Here is a 6,415-nt window from a genome sequence, read left to right on the forward strand (position 1 = left end):
TAAGATTTTTCTAGCTGTTCTTTGAGGGCCAAAATATCCTCCACTCTCAGATGAGTGACAGGCCTCTAAAATGGACTGGAATTCTGATTAAGGCACACATCTTTTAATTACCTGGTCAGCACCACATCTCCATAAATATGGGTCATCCCATATATAATATTTAGATTCGGTTTTCAGCTTGTCTCCTTGATGCTTAGTAAAGTTTGGAGGAAAAGTGCGGCTAACTAGATAATTAGCTACAGGTGCATACCAAGGGATTACCTCAGATACTGCTTGTAGGTTATCAAATGGAAAATTATCAGCTATAGGAGTGGAGTCATCTTTAATGTGCTTAAGGCGACTCAAATGGTCTGCCACTAGATTCTAGTTACCACTCCTATCCTTTATTTCTAAATCAAATTCTTGTAGTAGCAGTATCCAACGTATAAGCCTTGGTTTGGATTCCTTTTTAGCTAATAAATACTTTAGAGCTGCGTGGTCTGAATACAATACTACTTTCGTACCAAGTAAATAGGCTCAAAATTTATCCAGAGCAAAAGCAATAGCAAGAAGCTCTTTTTCAGTAGTAGTGTAATTGGACTGAGCGGCGTCTAAATTTTTAGACGCATAAGCAATAACAAAAGGATCCTTACCTTCACGCTGAGCCAGCGCTGCTCCTACTGTATAGTTGGAAGCATCGCACATGATTTCAAATGGCTGGCTCCAGTCTGGTCCTCTCACAATTGGAGCTTGAGTCAGGGCAGTTTTCAGCTTATCAAACGCTTGTTTACAATCTTCACTGAACTCGAATTCAATATCCTTCTATAGTAATCTATATAGGGGAAGTGCTACCTTACTAAAGTCCTTGATGAATCTTCGATAAAAACCTGCATGTCCAAGGAACGAACGGACTTCCCTCACAAAAGAGGGGTAAGGTAAACCAGAAATAACATCCACCTTTGCTGGATCTACAGAAATGCCAGTATTAGATACAACATGTCCCAGCACAATATCTTGTTTAACCATAAAATGACATTTTTCGAAATTCAATACAAGGGTTGTACTAACACATCTATATAATACTCTAGATAGACTATCTAAGCAAAGGCTAAAAGAATCACCATAAACGCTGAAATCGTCCATAAAAACTTCCATACAGTCCTCGATAAGATCAGAGAAAAGACTCATCATGCGCCCTTGGAAAGTAGCTGGTGCATTGCACAAGCCAAAGGGCATTCTCTTGTAAGCACATGTCTCAAAAGGATAGGTAAAAGTAGTCTTTTCTTGATCCTCAGGAGCTATATGAATCTGGAAATATCCTGTATAACCATCTAAAAAGCAATAATGTGATTTAGCTGACAGGTGATCCAGCATTTGATCAATGAATGGAAGAGGATAATGATCCTTACGAGTGGCTTGATTGAGACGCCTGTAATCAATGCAGACCCTCCAGGCATTCTGAACTCTGGTAGCTATGAGCTCTCCATGCTTATTCTTTACTGTAGTGACTGATGCCAAGGCATCTTAGGCTAGTTTCACTAGCACTTTTCTGTTAGTTTTAGTTGTTTTATGCATTTTCTTGAGCTTAAAGTAACCAAGAATGGTTAAATGAACAACAAAGCAATGAATCATCCAAACAGTATGATTTTGATGCAAATTCCATGAGTTTTTAGTTATATTACTTGAATGCATGTTCGACCCAAATTATGCACCAGGAAGCCATTTCCACGTTTAAGCTCCAGTTTAAGCTTAAACTGGAGCTTAAACGTGTTCGACCCAATTTCTCCTCTAGGGTTGCTTTCTCATTTCCACGTTTAAGCTTCAGTTTAACCTTAAACTGAAGCTTAAACGTGTTCGACCATTCCACACTCCGTAGTTGCTTTCTTCCATTTCCAAGTTTAAGCTTCAGTTTAACCTTAAACTGAAGCTTAAACGTTCCACGTTTAAGCTTCAGTTTAACCTTAAACTGAAGCTTAAACGTGCTTGAATTATACCACCTCCAGGAGTATCCAACGTTTAAACTGCAACTTAAACGCCACTTTTTGAAAGGGTTTCTGGGCCAAAGATCTTGCAGTTTAAGTTAGCATTTGAGCACAAACATTAACTTAAACATACTCTGGTATGAAACCCAATTGAATATCATGGTTTATGGGATTGGGCCTGAAGAATTGATGAGTCTGGAATTTCAATTTGTTGAGTCATGTGTCATTACTTGTTTATCACTAAGTTTGCTCAATGAATGTTACAGAATTGGATCAACAGCCTCATTAGGATTATGGATCATAAACCCAAAGCAAAAGGAAATCAGGGAAAGGCCTCAAAGCCCAAGAAACACAACAGAAGCTCAATTTAGAAAGTGTATAAATAGGATAGAATTTAAGTTAGTGAGGACTTTTGGGAATTTTGAGAACTTTTATCATTTCGCTAGTTTTCATACTCTTTGTAATTGAATTCAGAGCTATGACTCACTAAACCCCTTTCATTGGGTTGGGGAGCTCTATTGTAATTCAATGAATCAATAATAGTTTTTATCTTCTTCTTCAATCTTTTCTCTTGAATTTTGTTAGAAAGCTTCTCGATCTAATTCCATTGGTTAGTTGTCTTGGGAAAGAAACTATCCATAATTGGAATCCTTCGGAACCTTGGAAAAGGAATGGAGGATTCATGCTAGAGAAGCTTTCTCACAGTGAATTGGATTGGGGTTTGGATGGATATTGTGACATGTAATCCTACCAAATTGTGGTTCATGAAACTGTGTGGTATAATCAGTGATCGAGCATCATCTCTTCTTATGAACATTTAAACCAAGGGATTGGGAATTTGTTTATTTTTAGAGAGAATTGGTGAGCCAAGGGAATGGGATCCAATCATATAAGATTGCCAAGAAAAATTCAATGAATGGAATTTTTGCCGATTGTGCAATTTCCTAAATCGTAGCTCCTAAAATCGTAGCTATCAAGTTTATGGCGCCGTTGCCGGGGATTGGTTTTCGATTGACAATTCTCAAATTGGAAGTTAACTAGATTGAGCATTTTTCTTGTTTTGTTAATTCAGTTCAAGTTACTTGTTGAATTTTAAATTTCTGCACTCTGTTACTTGCTTTCTTTCTTTATGCCTTTAAATTCTGCCTTTAAATTCAAGCAACTAACTCACTGACCCACTAACTATTTGAATTAATTCCTCAACTGCTCTAACCATACTCTTCCATTAACCAAGAGTATTCCACTTGTTTGTTGCTTGTGGTGTGTTCTTGTATGACAGGTAAGAGAGGAGAGACATCAACTCCTCCATATACCGAACCAGAGAGGACCCTTCATAAACTTAGAAGGGAAGCAAGAAAGAAGAGAGTACTGGGAGAAGAAGAATCTGAAGGAGAATCTGAGGACAATTTTGAGGAAGCTCTAGATCTCAACATGGATAGATGAAGACAATTTTGAGGAAGCTCTAGATCTCAACATGGATAGAGAAGTTCACAACCATGAGAGAGCTGATGGAAACAATGCCATTCCTGAGAGGAGGGTTCTTGGTTCATACATAAACCCAACCTCTGGGAATTGTGGTAGCAGCATTCAGAAACCACCCATTCAGGCCAACAATTTTGAACTCAAACCACAGCTAATCTCACTGGTGGAGGATCATTGTTCATTTGGTGGTAGTGCTAATGAAGATCCAAACCAACATCTCACAAAATTCCTGAGAATTTGCGACACTGTGAAGTCCAATGGAGTCCAGGAAGATGCCTATAAACTGCTCTTGTTTCCATTTTCACTTAGGGACAAGGCAGCTAAATGGCTAGAATCATTCCCAAGGGGGAGCCTAACAACTTGGGATGAGGTGGAAAGCAAGTTTCTGGCACGTTTCTACCCCCCACAAAAGGTCAATAGGCTTCGATCTGAGGTTCAGACTTTTAGACAACAAGATGGTGAAACTCTCTACGAGGCTTGGGAGAGGTTCAAGGATTTGACAAGGAAATGCCCACCAGACATGTTCCATGACTGGGTGCAATTGCATATTTTCTATGATGGACTTTCTTATGAATCAAGGAACGCTGTAGACCATTCATCAGGAGGTTCATTGAACAAGAAAAAGACTGTGGAAGAAGCCATTGAAGTGATTGAGACAGTGGCTGAGAATGAGTACTACTATGCTTCAGAGAGACACAACACTAAGGGAGTTATGGAGCTGAACCATGTTGATACAATTTTAGCCGAAAACAAGGTGTTTGCCAAGCAACTAGCAGAGCTCACCAGGAAATTAGAAACAAATCAAGTGGCTGCAATACACACACAAGATCAAGAGGAAGTAAGCACTGAAGGAGGTGATTGGGAAGAGGCCAACTATGTGGGAAATCAACAAAGGAAACCATATGATCCACATTCCAACACTTACAACCCAGGCTGGAAAAACCACCCAAACTTTGGGTAGGGAAACCAGCAAACCCAACCACAAAACCACAAACCTTACAACCCCAACCAACATAACAATTTCACATACCAAAACTCCAACCAAAGATCATACCAAGCCACACAAAACACTTACTCCCAACCACCATATCATGGCCAAAATAATCAACCTGCCCAACCTAATCCGAACCAACAATTTCAAGATCAATTAAACAGGATAGAACGAATGCTTGCAAACATGGGTCAGGACATAAGTGAGTTGAAAAGCTTTAGGGAGGATGTGAGATCTACCTTAAGGAACCATGTGACAAGTCATCATATACCCATTTTTCAAGCTAATTTCACTTGTTTTGTTAGCATTTATGCACTTTCTTGCATCCTAAGTAAGTGATTTGGAGTGAAAATGCATAACTTCTCTAAATCAAGCAACCACCATGAAATTAATGATAAATCATGAGGTTTAAGCTAATTTTAATTGAACTTTAATTGATTTATAAGCCTCTTGAATTTAGTGATACTTGGAGTGGTTGTTTTGGTTTATTATAGGTGAAGAAAAGAAAAAAATTCATCAAGAAGGACATAGTCTCTAAGAAAACAGACCCAGGAAGTTTTCATATCCCCTGCATCATAGGGGAAACAAAAATTGACAGAGGATTCTGTGATCTAGGAGCTAGCATAAATGTGATGCCTCTGACTCTTATGAAGAGGCTACAACTGAATGAGGTGAGATCCACTGATGTAATCATACAACTGGCTAACAAAACTCAGAAGCAAGCTGAAGGGGTAGTTGAGAATGTGCTGGTGAAAGTGGGAAATTATTTCTTCCCCACAGACTTTGTTATTTTGGACATGGAGGAAAGCTACTTACACCCTATCATTCTGGGAAGGCCATTTCTAGCCACTGCTAGAGCACTCATAGATGTAGAACAAGGAGAGCTAATTTTGAGAATACATGATGAACAGCTCATTTTCCATGTTTGCAAACCTGCATCTGAGCCTGAACCAGAACCTGAAAAGCCTAAGGATGATAGTAGCCATCTGTGTTTGGAGGAAAGCAATCCAGCAGCTGAAACTCTGAAACAGTCCTTGGAAGGTAAACAAGAATTGCAAGAGTTAAAGCCACAAGAATCAATAGAAACATCTCAGAAGGATCCTTCTGGCATAAGGGTCAATGAAGAAATCCTCAAGAGAGAGGGAAGAATTGTAAAGAAATTGCCAAGAGGGTGGAGAAACAAGAAAATTCCCACTGAAGGTTTCTCTCCGGGAGATAAAGTGATATCAAGTCATTATCTGCAAATCCCACCTGGCCTCAAAACCATTCCTTCCCAGCTCCCTCAAGTGTTCACAATCAGGAAAGTTCTTTCTATGAAACATTTGGAAATCATGAAGGAATCAAATAGGGACGTTTTCATAATGATATGAAAGAATCAAATGGGGACGTTTTCATAGTGAGAGGAGAGGACATCAAGCACTACAATCCACCCTAACAAAGCTGAACGTCAAGCTAATGACGTTAAAGAAGCGCTTGTTGGGAGGCAACCCAACCTGAGATAATACTCCTTTGCTGTTTCTTTTATTTGTTTCAATAAAAAGGTAAAGTAGTTTCTGTGCATTGCAAAGAATTAAGTTTGGTGTTTCACACCAAACAATGAATTCGTGGATCAATAATTCAAAGGGGAATGTGTGACTCTGAGTTTGGTGTTCCACCATACAGATCAACTGAACACAACAACCTTTGAATTATATGAAAGGAACAACCATTCTAAGAAATCACAGAAATGCTTAAAATCCTTAGCAGCAACTTCACGCCAAGGAGAATTCAAGAATTCAAAGAACAGAGGAGTAAGTAGGAGATTAAGTTTGGTGTTCACACACCAACTTAAGACTCAGACACTTGCCCATACATAGTTGAGCTAACCACTCAAGTGCTTGAGAAGCAAGCAACTTCATCACTCTTTGCAGGAAAGGAAACAAAGATCTTAGAAAGAACATGAAGCAACAACTAAGAGAAGAAGGAGAAATCAAATTGTTCC

The 6,415-nt window shown here is 39.0% G+C and overlaps 1 non-coding gene across 1 annotated transcript; it reads right to left on the reverse strand.

Moving 5' to 3' along the window:
• Window positions 1–3,861: 3,861 nt before the first annotated feature.
• LOC127747261 (small nucleolar RNA R71) lies at window positions 3,862–3,965 on the reverse strand. Its single transcript, XR_008009063.1, has one exon. It is a non-coding gene; the product is annotated as a small nucleolar RNA R71 (small nucleolar RNA).
• Between the last annotated feature and the right edge of the window lie 2,450 nt (window positions 3,966–6,415).

Source organism: Arachis duranensis, chromosome 4 (assembly GCF_000817695.3).
Source record: "Arachis duranensis cultivar V14167 chromosome 4, aradu.V14167.gnm2.J7QH, whole genome shotgun sequence".
NCBI classification, from domain to species: domain Eukaryota; kingdom Viridiplantae; phylum Streptophyta; class Magnoliopsida; order Fabales; family Fabaceae; genus Arachis; species Arachis duranensis.